The 17,907-nt window shown below is 37.1% G+C and overlaps 1 protein-coding gene and 1 long non-coding RNA gene across 5 annotated transcripts in view; one reads left to right on the forward strand and one right to left on the reverse strand.

The window, feature by feature from the left end:
* The window catches only part of LOC121013078 (uncharacterized), a 32,025-nt gene extending 21,689 nt beyond the window's left edge, over positions 1-10,336 (reverse strand). For both annotated transcript variants that reach the window (XR_005782490.1, XR_005782491.1), the window contains exon 1: positions 7,561-10,336. This is a non-coding gene — a long non-coding RNA (uncharacterized LOC121013078). The remainder of the gene's footprint in view (positions 1-7,560) is intronic.
* KIAA0825 (KIAA0825 ortholog) overlaps positions 1-17,907 on the forward strand; it is a 391,857-nt gene that overhangs the window by 325,402 nt on the left and 48,548 nt on the right. The window lies entirely within an intron of this gene.

The following is a 17,907-nucleotide window of genomic DNA, read 5'->3' on the forward strand; positions in this document are numbered from 1 at the left end:
GTTCAAGGCATAGGGGAGAAAAGCATGAACAAAAGCAAAAGTTGTGACCCTACATTTGATTTTGGGAAACTATAGATAGTTCAAGATTGCAGAAGCATTCATTTGAATGTGTGTGGTGTTTTTTTTTTTTTTTATTTTTCTATTTTTTACTTTGAGAGAGAGAGTGTGCACACGTGTGCACAAGCGGGGGAGGGGTGTAGAGAGAGAAGAATCTCAAGCAGGCTCCACTCTGTCAGCGGAGCCTGACGCAGAGCTCAATCCTATAAACTGTGAAATCATGACCAGAGCTGAAATCAAGAGTCTTCTGCTCAACCGACTGAACCACCCAGGTGCCCCCATTTGAGTGGTTTTTAAGGGGTATCATTACTGCTATGATCATTTTGGTTTCTTGTATGTCTGGCTTTTGATATGACTTTGGAGTTACTAATGGTGTTACGTTCCCAGAACGCCTACTTATTTATGTGAAGTGTTACACTGTTTTTATGCACATGACTTAAACCAAACATTCTATAAATTCAATGTTTTCTGAATTTCACTACTTTGACTCAATGAGCCCCATGCTTATATATTATTGGGTAATATGTTCAAATTGTAATAGAGTCCAATAATAAGACATTTGTAGAATTCCCACTTTCTTATTTTGATAAGAAAATCTGCTTTATAAGGGATTCTGATTACAAATCGCACAACCCCCTTAGTATCATGTGTTTCGGGCCCATATCTGTTTTTATCTTCTCAATACTGACACCTTAAATCTCTATAATAGATTTATCTGTCCTTTTCTTTCTTTTTTTTTTTAAACAAAACACTTATACCTGAATATATAAAAAGCAGAAGTGTTCCCCTATAGTTCTCTACCCTAATTCTCCATGTTTGAACTAAATTTAAAGAAAGTAAATTTAAGTCAAACTATCATTTTAAAATATAGGCTTATCTACACTATGGGTGTATATAACTAAATATGTTGTCCAATGGGCTGCTCGTTCAGTGCATGATGATCCTGACAGGATTTCATTCACCACTTAGTTTTGTGAAAACTGCATCACTGCAGAAGTTCTGTCTTCATGATTTCTCATCTGTGGTGCTCTGCTCAGCTATAAAAGAGGCCACTGTGTGCAAAAGATGTGATACCAGACATTGCCGAGAACTGTACATTTGTCAAAGTGAAGCCCTTTATTCTCTTAGTAAGTTCTCTGATTATGCTGTTTACGTATATTTCCATTCTAAGACAATACAAAATGACGTATGCCATTTGAAATTGTCTAGACTCACCAAATAAAATGGAAAAGTAGATGTAAATAGTTAAGTTTGAAATGTTTCCTTCAGTTATCGAGATATTTTGAACTCTGAAATGCTTGAATAATTGCCTCATATTCAACTCTTACATGTATGTATGGTAAAAAAAGGAAAAATCTTTTGGAATGTTCATATTTTCCCCTTATGTCAACATTAATATGTCATAATATTTTTTGTTTTATGGGACTCATTTCTAGATGATGTAGAATTTTAAAGTGAAGATAATCACAATAATTAAGGAGTAAATGTGTAAATGAGGGCCCGATTCGAGTTATTTAATTAACATAAATTCATGGAAATTTGGCAACTGGAAGATTAAAATATAGATTTTAATCTAATCTGTTTCTGTACTTTTCAGTTCTCCTAAAATATCACCAAAGAAAGGGCAATAGTAGAGGATTAGAAATGTGTAAAAAAGAAAAAAAAAAAAACAAACCAGCAAGCTATTTCCTGTTCTTTTGTGGCTGTCTCTGGCATAGGAAAGTTCTTAGAAAAAATTCCTGTGAATCTATTCTTTGGAGGGGAGGAGAGGAGGTGGAGAAACATGGCTCACCTCTCCAAATGGAGCCCTAGTGGTGTTTATGCTAATCGGCTCAGGGCAGACAGAGTCCGCTAGTATGAATGGGAGCCTGGCAGGCCCGGCCCAGGGTCCTATAGCACCAGGCAGTCACTGCCTTTTACCTCCTGTTATCGCAAATGAATTGCTTTATTCCTCCTGACCGGTGTGAAAAGCCAAGTTTTTAAAAAAGCTTAAATGACAGCAACTAAACATACCTTCTATTCCAGCTGAATGGAACTGCCTCCCAGCAACATTTCTCTCAGCATGTCTTACACAAATGTTCCTCTTTGTCTATGCCCACTGCTACCCCTACCTTTTCATCCCAAGTCCCAGACTGAAGTTCCAGATTCAGGCCTAAATCCCTTCCGTTGAATGCCAGAGTGATCTTCCTTAAACACTGTTGTTATTACATTCTTACTTTGTTCTCTGTTTCCTACAGTTAGACAGAACCAATACCTATCTGGGGTCAAATCACCTAGCTGATGTGTAATTCTAAACTGATGGAATGATGTTAAGGTGATATGCTGGGGGTGCTGGACCAGCCTGAACAAAGCAAGTTGGGAGAGTCTTTTTCAATGGGATGAACTGAATTGTCTTCCCCAATACACCAAAATCACAATGAAGGAGCATCTACTATGGGGTCAAGAGGAGGCAGTGAGATAATGAATGCTAGTTTGGATACTGAATCTGAGGTGCCAGGACTTTATCCTCATGGAAGTATGAATAGTTGCAAATATGGCTTTGGAGCTTATCAGGTGAGAGTCCTCAGGAATGCCTAGGGGTTTACTTGACAGAAGGTGATGAGATGGCCAAAGAAGGGTTTGTGGAGTTCAGAGAAGGGGTGGGGGTAGCGATAGGTGGAGGAGGAACTCCTGGGGATTGATCAGACAGGGAGGACAACCAGAAGAGAAGAAGTAAGAAAGCAATGAGGAGAGAGTTTCTTGAAAGAACAAGCATTAGTTAGTTCAAATGCCAGAGATTAAGATCAAAAGTGTTCACTGATTAGGTCATTGATTAGGCCAGGTAGATTACTATGACTAGGAGAAAATGCATTCGAGGTAAGGCCCACCCTTCTCAAGAAGCTTACTGGAGAAGGAAACGAGTCAAGGCATTAAAGTACTAGGAGATAAGGAAGGGGCTCATAAAAGGTAACTAACAAAGCAATAACTAGGTTGACATAATCAAATGGCTTTTAGAAAGATTAATCAGGGAAAATGGGAAGAGAGAAATAGAGAAAACAAGTACTTAGGCCAATGAGACTAGCAATAATAAAAATAGAAGGAACTTTAACTCATAAATCTTTCTTTCCATCTTTATCTCATATTTAGAGCCAGACAAAAACATCTCTCTATAATCTCTGTCAATATTTCAGCTCATCAATTTTTTAAAAAATATCTGATTCTTCACAACCCCCACACTAAGTCTAAGGTCAAATCTTTGTTCTATGCTGTCTTCTGAACCCTTTCTCCCATTCCTCAATCAATGGTGTTTCCTGCACCCTGGTTTACTTCTTGCATTGATCTCTCCTCTCGCCTGTGTGAAATGTACCTGCTGGATGAAGACTTGTGCTCATGCACATGAGGTCTGTTTTCTTACTACGTTCATTAGCTTCTGCTCTCCTTTGCTAATACATTCAAATTTCCACTCGGCCCTTATCTCTTATTGCCATTCGGATGCTTCTTTTCCATTTCCTTCACTGCCATTCCATCTTGCTTCCTGATTCCCTGAATATTTGTCACCCAATGCTTTCTGCAACCTAAAAAGTCATCTTTCTGAAGCTCTCACTTCTGTTCTCTTGTCCTTTGAAATTGTTTGCCTGTCGTATTTCCTTAATGAATTCCTCAATAGGAAAAGAGAAGCAAGTTAATGTCGTTTGAACGTTGTGATTTAGATTATCCTACTCTTAACCAAATTTGTATTTCATATATACAATTAACAATGTTTTAATGATTTTTCTTTGTCAGAACTCAGGCTAGGCCCGCACACAAACACAGGGAAAAAGTCTGAATGGAGATTATTATTTGATGTGTGTTCTAAAGCTCAATAGCTTGTCACAGTTGCTCATGTATTTACTGTTCTCTTTCCATTGAATTGAGGCATTTTAACTCCTAGAATGCAAAAATAATTCCTTGAGCCATTAGGATATCAGCCAGTGTTACATTTGCAAAGGAATGTAGGATGAAATGAAGTTTGATTAAGGCAAGATAAAGATAGCCAGGACCGGACGAATTCCTCAAACAGGGCAAGCTCTGGGGCCCCAAAAAGTGGATGGCTTTGGGCAGCTAAGCTCAGCAAGAACACTCAGTTATTGATTTAGGAGAAGAGGCTGGAGGTGGGGAGAGTGATGCTAATTAGGAAAGGGTGTGGAAGTGAGACAAGGCCAAACAAAAACGAACTTCTCTTATATCAAAGGTTTGTTTAAATGAATAAAAGCCTATTTTGAAGGGTTTCCTTTTTATTATCTTGTTTTTATTTGATGGTTTAATTTCCATTTCTTTTCAAATATGTCCCCAATTACTTAATAAGAGAGAGAAGAGTCTAATCTGTGTAGAGCCCCTCTTCTCCATGCATCACATGAGCTGTAGAGAAAATTACAGGAGTCCTAGTTCATTTGTTCACTTATTCACTCATTTATGTATATACTCATCTATGCATTAAAAAATACTGAGAGTGTGGTAGGTGCTCGGTACTTCAGCACTTTGTACAGAATGGTAAAGAAGACACAGTTCCTGTCCCTCCTGGGGTTTGTAGTATATAAAAACAAATAGAAAGGCAGTTACAGTCCAATATGATGTATGCCATCATCAGAGGACAGGTGCTGTCTGAAATACAGAGGAAGGAAATTCAATCCAAATTAGGAACAGCAGCAAGGACTTCACAATAAGAGCAACACTTTAGAATTCAAAGGATAGGAGTTGGCCAGGCAAAGCTGGAAGGAGAGTCAGACAAGTGAAGGCAAAAAAGCAAAGTAGTATTCCATTGCACAAAACAGCACCTGTGCCACTCAAGATGAGAAAGAACATTATACATTCACATGTGAAAATAGTTATCTATGCTGGAAATCAGAGTTGGTTAAGGTAAAAGATGAGTCTGGGTCCCCTCATAAAGCACTTTTGTGTGTTCTGCAAAGAATTTATCCTAAGGACTATGGAGAATCAAAAGTTTTAAATAGGGAAATGACTTAACCAAATTTCCTTTGTAGAGAATTAGTTCTAACTGAAAAGTGGAGATGGGTTTAGAGGGGGTGGGCAAAATAGGAGATAGTAAAATACCAACTTGCAAGTCAGTCTTGCAGTCATTCTCACCAGAGACAATGGTGTCCTTAATTAACTGAGTGGCACTGGGGATTAATTCAAAATATATTTAGTAGATAAAATAGGACTTGATGGTTTATCAGAAAAAAGCAAAATTATGATGCTCAAATGTCTCATTTGGTCACTGGATAAATGGTTCTGTCATTCACTGAGGTAGAGAGCACCAGAGAAAAGCCTTTTGTGGGAAGAAACACCCAAGATGCCTAGCAAAACTTTCAGATAAAAAAATATGAAACTCACAGTCAGATAGAAACCAGAGTTATAGTTCTGGGAGGTCATGAGTAAGTATATATATATGGCAACACATTCTGGGGGAAATAAATGAGATCATCCAGGTCAAAGTATGCAATGTCACTAAGTAATTATGTATTACTTGTTTGACAGTGTTCTCTGTGATTAGACTTTAAGCTCAATGAAGGCAATAACATTATTTCTGTTCACTACAACCAAACGTAATACTTTTCCTAGAGTAGACAACCAAACAATAGTTTTTGAAAGAAAAAATAATATCTGTGAAACCCCATGGTCAATTACAAAAGAATATACAAGTGTACACGATTCATATTGATTATAACTAGTCAAATCCAGACTTGTTTCAATAGCCTATCAGGAACTTCATTTTATGCCTCCTTTCTGAAATGCATGCATCAAAATTTGGTTCTGACTAGTTATTTTTTACACAAGAATATTACTATTATCTATACAGCATACTGAGTAGCAGGTACTGCAGAAAAACGTCCTCTCTGGTCAAGTAACTTAGAGTGCTTCAATTTTTCTTATCTATGAAATGAGGATAATAGTACTTATTTCATAGACCTATTGATAAAATTAAATGATATAATATACACAGCAACCTAGACCACAGAAGTATTCTAATGAATATTATTAATAGTATTTAAAACTTTATTAAGGTGGTAGCTCTCCATGGTGTTTCCACAGGTGATGACAGCTTTTGTTCTGGACTATCTTTCCAAGGATGTTTGCGTTTCAGGGATGTTGGCGATAGCAAAAAGCCTTTGGATGACAGAGGTAGTGCCTCCCTCAGGACAGACAGATTTGTTTCTTCACCAAGATAATAAAGATAATGTCCCCTTTAGGGGCAAAGGGTGGGTGCATTTTCCAGAAGCCATCTTGTAAGAGTAGATTGCCTAATTTTGAGATTCCTCAGCTGAGACACAAACCCTCTATGGGTGCAGCATCCACCTGGGCCAATCTGCATTGCCCTGTGCAACTTGAGGAGCTATAGTAACAACGTAAACCTGAAGCTGATTTGCCCCTGGTGCCCTGATTAAGTAACATCTTTGCCTCTTTCCTAAAGGCCTTGTGTTTTTGTCAGCATTTATGAGACTGTGACAGGCTATTTGGTTAGCTTGAAAACGGGGTAAAATCTCAGACCCTCCACTTTTCTTGAGAGAGCTGTCTCTTTAGGGTCGATATGTGTATTGTAAAGCCTTGATGCAGATGTTTTCTAGACCCTATTTCCTAATCTTGACATTGCATGTGTTTCATAATTCTATTTTAACAGTATATAAACAGGAGCTAAAGAGATAAGATTGTTTATTTTTACTTTGAAGAATTCAATCATTTTGCTTTTTTTTTTTTTTTGATTGGGAAAAAGTTTGAGAAACACACGACTACTTTGTTTTTAAAAATTTATTTTTTCACCTTCCACAGACGACAAATGTGTGTAGTACAAATCCTTACTATCTTAATAAATACGAAATATTACAAATATATGTTGAAATCACACAAATATTCATAGTATTGACAGCAACCACTGCATAGACAGCATAGATAAAGGCAGCCATTGGGTAGCAAAAACCATCTATGTGTTAAATATAGAGTAACAACTGTGTATTTATTAATATACCAGGTGATCTCTCATCTAACTTCCCAGTGTTGATTCAGGTATGGGTACATAATTTCTAAAAAGACCCCAAATTTAATTTGTGTATGTGTGTTTGTGTGTGTGTGTGTGTGTGTGTGTGTATGTATCATTGTGTACATAAAACATATAGTCACATCTCAGAATGCAGTTAGGGATATGCTTTGTAAGGAAATATCGTGATCTAGGAGCTAAAGAAGATAAAGAATGTTCACCAGGATCAAATTTGAGCAGATGGGGTCAAGTAAAGGATAGTGTGTGTACATTTAAAAAAATTGGGGGGCAGCAAAATACAAAGACAAGAAGGTAAAATTGAGTTGTAAGTAGAACCCAAATAGCAGACAAAATATACAGGACATAGATCTTACTTGAATAGTCCAAGACAGGAAGAAGATAAAAGGAGAAGTAAAAGATGCAGTGTGCTTTACTGGAAGAAGCTGGAAACAGGAGAGGGCAAGAAGGAAGGCCTTGAGCAGGCAAGACTTCCTCCAATAAGGACCACTAACCTGTGAAAGGAGGAGTTCTCCAAGATGACATGTGACCTTAATCCAGAAGACAAAGAGGTTGACTTGGGAGCTCAAGAACCTTATGTCTCCAAAGATCAGAAGACAGTAACTCATGCTAGGAAAAGAGGAAGAAAATGCTAAAGGTTTGGTAAACAAAAATATTTATGATGTAGGGAAAAAGTTCCCTGCATCCCTCGGTTCTGTTGGTACTGAGCAGAAGCATTTTAGTGTTCTTAAACCACATGCGTCAAGTTCTGTGGCATAGGTGAGACCTGAGCTACATTAAACAAACATGAAAGTACACTTAATAGTATTTCTAAAGTGTGTATCCTTTGCAGATTTAGTTGTACTCCTGGGGCATCTGTCTCTGGGCTAAAGAACAAACAATGAGATGGCAAAAGACTTACTAAGAAGGCCAGAGAGGATGGAAGTTGGGAACTCACATTTTGATTTTCATTTACAGTAGGTTTCCCTCTCTCATTCCTAGGTGGTGGTGGTAGATAAGATAGGGCAATCGTAAAAAACTGCTTAGTTTTGTAGACATGGCCCAAATCTAAAACCACGCCATATTTAAAATAATTAAAGTGTCAGGCATTCTTTTACTTGTACACCGCATCTTTGTTTATTGTTCTGTTAGATAAAGCCCCTTGTCATTATACTGCAGGCAAAGCTGTTAACTGGGAAACTCAAATCCACACCCTAGACCTAATTTTTTAAATACAGTTTCCTCTTTGATCTACTGTATCTCTGAATTTAATTATGAGGTCTAACTTGATGCCCTGCCATTGTATCCTTTGCTCTTCCTGCTCTTTCTGTAGTTTGTAAAAAAGAAGAGTTTCGGTTTCTTTTAAAGCAAGCTCATTTTTAGTTAGTTCATTGAAAGGTGTCACCTTCTACTTCGTGTTGCTCCTTGGGTACTTTTATTCTTTGTCTCGTGAACTGACACAATTACCATCTCTACATTCTGCAAATATAGCTTGCAGAGCGGGTTTCCTAGGAATATAATTTTCAAAAGTGCCAGCCATAAGAATGGCTCTAAAGCCATTTGATGAGTTCTCTGTTACATCTCCTCATTTGCTTCCTTTCCCAAAGAGATTTTTGATTTCTGCCTGGAACATGCTTATCAGCTTAAAGGTATGCAGCATCATTATGTTATGAAGATTTTCTTCAGCAGCAAGAGCACTAACCTTGAATGAAGCAGTTGCTAATCATGTTGCACTAAGCAAATAAAAGTCAGAACCGACCTAATCTTGCTTGCCTAATATCAGTTTCTGCAGACTTCGAGCGTAATGTTCTAATCACTGGCGCAAAACAGCCAATTAATTTGCTTTCCCTACGTGTTTTTACTGGCCAAGATGCATAGGGGAGCAGTGCATTCGGTCATAATCATGCTCCACAAAGATGGGAAATGTTCCCTTTGAGCTTCCAATCATTAGGCCAGCCGAAGTGAAGACAAGCCCATTGACAAGTGAGAATGGCAATAATTTATTTTCTATTGATGGGTTGTGACAAATCATGTCGAAGCGGTGGCTGCATACTGTGGGGCTCAGCTAAGGAAGACTGTGATGGGCAAAGATGAAACCCTTCACAGCTCATTTAGTCCAAATGTAGCCACCTGGGTGGTGAATCGGTTCAACATACCAGCCCAGGCATTCCAGCACAAAATTAGATCGCTAACAGGCAGGCCATATAGGGGTTCCTACAAGGCATTAATCAACAGGGTTGAGCTGTCAAAATGCAGAGTCGGAAATTAAGAAACACCAAAAGGATGAAAATGTGGCAATGCTGTCAAAAAATCAAGAATGTGATTCCTACTGCAGGATTCCAGCCACCATTAAAAAAGCTTAGAAGAAAAATGAATTATAAAGGGGTAAGGAGAGGCATCACCTTCTCCTGTGGAAAATTTTCCTATGATTTTTACACATGTTAATTAGTAAAAGCAGCATGAAGATTTATGTAAGCATGAGCACACCCCTTTTCAACTTAACACTGACAGGTCAGATTACATAGAAGTCCTTCTTACTGTTTCACAGCGTAGTTCATCCCTTATTTAAATTTCTCTTCTACCCAAACCTACTGATGTGCAGAGCATTTGATGTTTCACGCTGCTTGTGAATACAGACACTTCAAACTCTGCAGAATTCTTGGGCTTGCACAGCTTATTTTCTGAACACTCTTTTTGGTAGAAGAGAAATTTCTTACATCTGGAGGTGTAGGCTGTTTGTGTGTGTGTGTGTGTGTGTGTGTGTGTGTGTGAGAGAGAGAGAGAGAAAGAGAGAGAGAGAGATTACATTTTATCAATATCCTTTCAAGGGCTCATTATCTGCTTTCATAATAGAAAAAAATATTTAGTGCCATAAACAAATCGAAACAACCAGAGTTTCTATAACCAAATTTTCCCTGTTCAAAAAACATGCAAAGTTTCTATTACCTAAAAATATATTCTAAATTCAGAAGAACTGCTTTCCAGGTCCCACACAGGTATTCCGCAAAGTGTGGTTCTAAGGACCACAGATCAGAGCGATCTAGAGTGCTCACTGAAAATGCACATGCACGGACCAGTATCTGGGATGGGCCTTGGAACTGGAATTTTAACTGGATCTCCAGAGGGATTCTGAATGCACAGGGAACATGGAAAACCACTTTTTCTTATGTGAATAAACCCCAATCCATTTTCAGGTGTAAACATTAGCTTCTTTCCAACCTTAACACGTCTTCCCATGGACAAGCTATGCTCCATTTGTTCAAAACCTCTCTACTCCTTTCACATTTGCAAGACTTTTTTTTTTTTTTTTTTTTTTTTTTAACTATTCTTTTTTTTTTTTTTTTTAATTTTTTTTTAACGTTTATTTATTTTTTTGGGACAGAGAGAGACAGAGCATGAACGGGGGAGGGGCAGAGAGAGAGGGAGACACAGAATCAGAAACAGGCTCCAGGCTCTGAGCCATCAGCCCAGAGCCCGACGCGGGGCTCGAACTCACAGACCGCGAGATCGTGACCTGGCTGAAGTCGGACGCTTAACCGACTGCGCCACCCAGGCGCCCCACATTTGCAAGACTTTGATCATGCTGTGCCCTTCCTAGGTCCCTGCCCCATCTTTCCTATCCTCTGAGGTTCAACTCAAATGCTCCCTCCTACACAAAGCCTTCTCCATTAATTCCCAGCTAAAAGTGAATCTTCCGGCTTCTCTGCTAACCCAGCCTTTCGTTTTTACCTTTCATAGCATCACCACTTTCTGTCTGCTATTGCAGTGACCTGTACGCATGCTTTATCTCCTAGTTACTGGCTTGTTCACTCCTTGAGGCCTGTCTTCTATGTCTGTTTATACCTCATACCACCTAACTCAGTGCCTTGTGCTATATGTATAGTAAATGTCTGTCGAACTGAACTGTTGAATAATAGATGTTAGTTAATTCAAACCCAAGCTTTATACTTTGAAGTCATTCACTAAGATAAGGGTTCTCTCTCACTGTGTGCTTGGAATGCTCATTAGAATCTTGGAATGGGTTTCCCTGTAAGCAAAATTACATGAGGCCTGTTATTTTGTTTATTTGTTTGTTTTACTTAACTGCAGTTTGTCTGTAAAATGTTACTCTGATTTAGAGTTTCTAAGCTTGCTTTAATGATATTTTCCCTGAAAGAATATTTGTTAATATTTTAAGTCTTGAGCTGAAACAGATATTTAAAATGTATTAATTATGCTGGAAAATAAAGTACATTACAGTATTACAAACCAGTAGAGCTACTAAAAACCATTTGTTTTGTAAATATTTTAGATATTCTTAGTTTTTTAAAAAAATACCATGAACTATATGGACTTACATATTTGATGCTTTGTATGATGATTAACTGTCAATGGCTATAATTGTTTATGTCTGATTTGATTTAACACTAATATCATAGACCATAATATAGCATAAAACATGGAAGCCACAGTTTGGATTTAAGGAATAAGTTCAGCCTGATTGTAAAGCAAAGAAGTGTTTTACTTGGAGCCTCCCTATATTGTGGAAGTACATGAAAGATGAGATACAAAAGTGGATGAATGCTATCAGTTTTGTCAGTCGTGAAAACAGTATGTCTCCTTAGTCTGTTATAATTGTTTATTATCGAGGTACAGTTGACATATAACATGTTAGTTTAAGGTGCACAACATGATTCAGTACTAGTATACATTACCAAGTGATCGCCACACAGTAAGTCTAGTTAACATCTGTCACCATACATAGTTACAAAATTTTTTTTCACGATGAGGAATTTTAAGATCTACTCTTTTAGTAACTTTCAAATATGCAATATGTTATTATTTACTTACCATGTTGTATGATTGTGGTTATTGTTTTAAAACCCCCTTTTATCTATGATGTTCCTGTTTGTTTGGGCACCACAGAAATACAGGGAAAGAATGTTTGCAGGATACTTGAGAATATAATACTTGAAAAAATAAAATAACTCAAGCCAAACTTGTTCTAGTTAGAAGAATAGTCCTTTATCTGCCTCTGTCTTCAGTTACAACACTCTAGATGAGGAGCAGGAGCTGAGGAGATGCCTCTTAGTTTCCTTCACTGCCAAAGATAATTAGGGCAGACTACAGCCAGGGCAGAGTGGCTTGGAAAAGTTCTGAAGGTCTGGGAAAGTATGCTTTTAAAAAGAAGGTGATATGTAAGCTTACCCCTTTCTGACAACTTGGGTCGTTTTAGGACTGAGGTAAAAAATGTTTTCAGGGACCACACATTTCACAAAGTTTGTGTTGCAGCTTAATAGTCATCTCAGTAGGTTTAACTCAGTTGATAATTATAATAGAACAGAAAATTATATTGCATTTTTATTTATATTAGAGTTCTTGGCCACAGGCACCTAGGGAGCCCCTAGATATAACTAAAACCTAATTAGGAGAAAAGAACATTGCTGACTCAGTATCTGAATTGGAGAGTAAAAGAAACACGATAATCCCTGATACAAAAACATATAACCATGTCAAAATAAAGAACTAAGAAGGACACTACCTTTAAAATACGCTCTCCACTTCTCTAACCAAAAAAGAACAGCAACGTGGTGTTTAATAAAATAGAGTCAATTTGATCCTTTGCTTAGTCCTCCATTCCAGAGGTGTATTAATGCCCTAAAACTGTTTTCACAAACATCACATGTCACTTGGAGACAGAAGTGGAGTGAAAGGTTAGCCCACAAATGTTTGATGAACAGTGATTAGACTTTCAGAGGAGCCTGAAGGAGTGTGATAGATAAGCATTGAGAAAAGAAGAGAGATGAGAATCAGCCAGCCCATGGTAGGAGTTTTTGGGAAACCTTTGATGTGTGAGAAACACTGAAGCATTGGATTAAAGGTTGTTAACACTGACCTCAAGATATTCATGATGCAAGTATTAGAAGAACTCTTGATGATAATCAGATTATATATTAATTTCAGAGAGGCTTGAAGAAGCCAGAGCACAAATAAACAACAAAAAGAAATAGCCTGTCCTTAAGAAAGTTTACCTTATCAGCATGAAAAACCCAACTATGACCTATACATAAAACTCGGGGAAAAAGGGAAAATGAAAGACAAATGAAGAGTATGCATTGGACGAAGGATGGCACAGAGAAACACAGGAAGTGTTCAAAAAAATAATTCTCCAGAGTCTCAAAGAAATTACAGACAACATGACCTCTTGAAAACAATCAAAGGACAATTCAAAAAAGTGGTACAATGACAGAAAATGAAAACTGAGCTGGATAACTCGGGAAAAATGGAAAAAGTAGAAATCATTATAGACTTGGAAGCCCCCTTAAAGGCAATAAAAATTAGAATATATAGTTGACCCTTCAATAACATGGATTTGAACTGCGCAAACCACTTTTTTTTTTATAATACTATAAATGTATTTTCTTTTCCTTAGAATTTTCTTAATAACATTTTCTCTAGCTTCCTTTATTGTAATAATACAGTATATGTTACATATAATACGCAAAATGCACATTAATTGACTGTTCATATAATTGGTAAGGCTTCCATGAAGTTTTCAGGGAGTCAAAAGTTACATATGAATTTTCAGCTCTTTGCGGGGGATTTGTGCCTCTAACCTCTGTGTTGTTCAACTGAATACTCCTGAAAATAAAGTCATGGGGATCAGAATTGAGAAATTAAATTGTGGAAGATAAATCTCACAAACCAAATTAGGATAAAACTATAAAATTCATTATAAAGGAAATGATAGATATAGCAGACAAAGGAGGTTCAACAACCAAAAAATTTCTGAATAGCAGAACAAATGGAATGAAAAATTATGTAATATATAAGAAAACATTCCTAAAGAAAGATTTGATCTGTATATTGCCAAAGGCCCTTTAGGTGTGAGAAAACTTAATACAAAATAATCAACACCAAAACATATGCTAATGTAATTTCTGGTATTTAAGGATAAAATTACTTGGGCATCTTAGAGATGCCTGAGAAATTAAGTCTGATAAAGGAGAAAACCAGGTGTGTCTTAAACTTCTTCAAAGCAACACTTAATGACAGAGAACAGTGGGGCTGTGCCTATTAGTTTCCAGGGGCAAAAAAAATTTGATCTAAGAATCTCATTCATAGGCAAGTTATCTTTCATATATAAAGACAGCATTCTAAAGCAGGTAAGAATTTAGGGAATGGAGCACCCATGCTAATTATTATTAGCAAAAGATGAATCCAAATAAAACACTTGATAAAAAAAGCTAAGATTAAACAGTTATGGAAATCTAGATATGTGGTTGAATGTTATAAATCCTGAAAGTGTAAATACATACATAAGTGTGCCCACACACATACATAAACTACTGAAGAGTGGAGAAAAAGGGAAGTGGTAGGCAGGACCACTGATGTGTCAGCATATCCTTTTCCTTCTGCTTTCAAGAGATGCTTTTTAAGCACGGACTTCAGCCACTTCTAGTTCTTTCATAGTATTTTTTTTCTTAAATAAATTTAAAGGATTTTTTAAGGAATTCTAACAATTCAGTGAGGAAACAGTTCTCAGAAGTCCATTTTTCCCTTTCACTTCACTTTTTTCTTTGTTATTTGTTATTAAAGCCATCATTTATAGAATTATCCTATTTAAAAATTTTTCTTTGTTTTTTTGTGAACATAGATGCTTAGAAAGACATTCACCAAATATTGAAGTTATTTCTGGGTAGTGAGATTTTAGTCACTATTAACTGCTCTCTATAGATGAGAGCATATAAATAGTTTTATTAATGAACAGTTTAAAATATCCAGAAAAGTGGATATTAATTAAATACCCAGAAAACCGGAGCATCTTTCTGATGTTGTCTTTTGGATATTCTTCCTTTTCATTTGTTCCTGGGTGGGGGAAGGTAAAACCCATTTGACCAGTGTATGTAGGAAGCTCACAGTGGCACCATGTTAATCTTTGGAAGAATTACAAAGAAAGCTAAAGTTATGTTTTGCAAAAAGAGCTTACAGTTTACTTAATGGTCTTTAGTTTTTTGCATTTGTTTGAATGCAAGGGCCATGCTAACATTCTGTGTAACAGAAAGAGGATTTGCAAAGATCTGTGATATTTTTAGGTAGCTCTCTTACTCCCTGTTCACACCTAATCCAGGGCTCTCTTATCCAAGTAAATCGGCATTTTTTTTTATTTAGGAATTATTCAAGATATAAGGCAGCATCTTTGGGAGATACTTTTTGTGGGCTTGAGAGAACAAAATGTAGATCTGAACTCTTTATTCTACCTAAAGAATATATTTGTGTGTATGTCTCAAGTCACTATTTTGGTTTAAGGGAAATTCTTGACTGAGCTGGCAATTTTCAAAGAAGTACAAATTTATCAGATTTTCATAACCCACATTGCACCAGGAACAAAAGTGAATGATCTGACTCACATATTGTGTCCTAGATTTTATAAAATAATTTGTTGCTGCTCTAAAGATCCTTTTAGGATGAATTAGTTATTTATAGATTCAGATAGTTATCCAAATATTTTGTCATCAGCTAGTTTGAATTTTTTTTCTAAGTACACTGTCATGTTTGTGGGATTCTGACTGCAAAGCTGTAATGACGTTAACTACTTTTTATTGTCATGTTCATGAAAGAAGTTAAAATTTTGAAGATTAAGATAACATTTCATGATTGTCAAAGCTCCCAGCTTGACATACTACTTTCTAAAGTTTATTTAAAAAGGATGATGGGAGCCTTTGGCAGTTATCTGGGTTTACTGGCATAAAATATATGGGAAGGAGATGAGGAGTTGTGTTTAATATGATAAGTCACTTACAACACTTGTGCAAATCGGCTACTCAAATATTTGCTAAATGGGCAGGCTTCCATGTGATTTTGAGTACTTGCTTTGTGATCTAGTTTACTTCCTATTTTTACAGTAAATTTAAACATCTGATCACCCTCTAGATGTCTTTACCTAGTACATGTCTTCAGTTTAATTGCAAAATTTGAAACACTTTCTTAAAATCATGAATTTTTTAGAATTAATCATATTACATGATTAACCACAAAGATCTTTCATAGTGAGGGCTATTAACATTTTTAAGTGGATACTAACAAATTGCTCACTGTAGTTGCTTTTGTAACTTTTGGTTCTGTATATTATTTTGTCCTCCAAGGTAAAATGACAGAGTGAGCATATTGCATAAAAACCAAGATCATCATTCTTTCACTGCCTATCACCCTGTTTATGCTTAACCAAGCATTTATTTATTAGTTCTTAATGGTAAGGGCTACAAGGTTACTACACCTGAGAGAAAAATCTGTAAGACAGGCTTCCTAATTAATCACTGGGAGGGTTCACAAAGGTCTAGCTATTTCTGTAAAGTGAAGCATTTATGCTCTCTATTGCAAGTGTTGATCACGAAACTGGCAGGTAATGCTTTATTTCTCTAAGTTTCTGTTCTTCGATTAGAAATAATGAACCCTTTATGTCTGTGTGTACATGTGGACGCCATCATTAAAACTAGGGCCTTTGTTCAGGTGAGGACAGACAGGGATAGTTGTAAGAAAACAGAACTGTGGTACCAATATCTTAGGAATGATACTCAAATGCCACCCATGATACTCTGAATTGAAGACCACTGTCTCAGAACAACAGGCTCTGAGACAGAACATTCAAAAGCAACAGTTCCTGGCTGGCTCGGTTTGTAGAGCATGCAACTCTTGATCTTGAGGTTGGGAATTCGAGCCCCACATTGAGTTAATTTATTTATTTTTTGTAAAGAGTCACCATTTTGGAGTGCCTGGATGGCTCAGTTGGTAAGAGCATGTGACTTGGCATAGAACTTACATTAAAAAAAAAACAAAAAAAAAAAAAAACAAGTTTCTGTTAGGTGGGAGTTACAATATGATAACCAGGACCATTTGCGTCTAGTCAGCTGGAGCAATGTTCCATACAAGTTAACTGAGTTCACAAACAAAAACTGCAGTGAAAATTGCAGCAAAGCTCCATGTGAAATGATGACTTAACTGACAGCATTGAGGCTCTTTCCCAGATTGACTGAGTCACTGGGTTCTATTGCACCAACTCTCAGATAAAAAGGCACCAACTCTTGCCATATTTACACGTCTATTTGGGAAACCACACCCTTCTCCCCAGTCCTTGGTATCTGCTTTGGTGTGTTTCCTGGTGCAGGAGCTTCTCTCTAACCAGAAACAAAAAGCATTGGCATTGTAGGTGTTAATAGCCTTTTCGTCCTGTCTCTAGCCAGGACCCTGACATTGGCAGAAATCACTACTTAAGCCACATCGTTGGCATAATCTACCTTAAAAGCACAGTAATATTCATTTTTTAAGCCCAGCACATGCAAACAATACAGAGATGTGCCCTCCCCTTCCTGTGTTCATGTACCGCAAATGTAGCACAGCAGGGCAAGACATCTAATCTACATACGCTCCCCTTGTGATGTTTCTCTTCTTCCTCACCTACATCTCTCCCCATTTTGACAATCCTTACATTCATATTTTAGTTGCAAGAGATGCAACTGACAGTAGCCTTTCAGTGTTGAGTAGCTATGTAAATGCTTGCTTCCTCCTGGCCATGCTGAGAACAGGGCTATGGGCACTGAGTCCCTAGTGCATTTTATTAAAAGAAAGGCACCTTACCCAATGACTGCTGCCTCCTGTCCTTCTATTGACCAAGGATTCTCTGGGTCACCCTCATAGCCTCAAACACTTGCTGTCTTCATTTTTTAGGTTTTACAGATCATGCTTTGGTAAAATACATTTTATGCAGATGCTACTATAGTTTAATAAAAGGAATGATCTTTAAAAATTCAAAGAAGTTGACAACTTAAGGTCATGGGAAGTAGCAGATCCAAGGAGTGATGGAAATGTGCTCTATTAGTGGGGAA

The sequence above is a fragment of the Herpailurus yagouaroundi genome, unplaced genomic scaffold (assembly GCF_014898765.1).
Source record: "Herpailurus yagouaroundi ecotype Mexico unplaced genomic scaffold, PumYag 29, whole genome shotgun sequence".
NCBI lineage: Eukaryota > Metazoa > Chordata > Mammalia > Carnivora > Felidae > Herpailurus > Herpailurus yagouaroundi.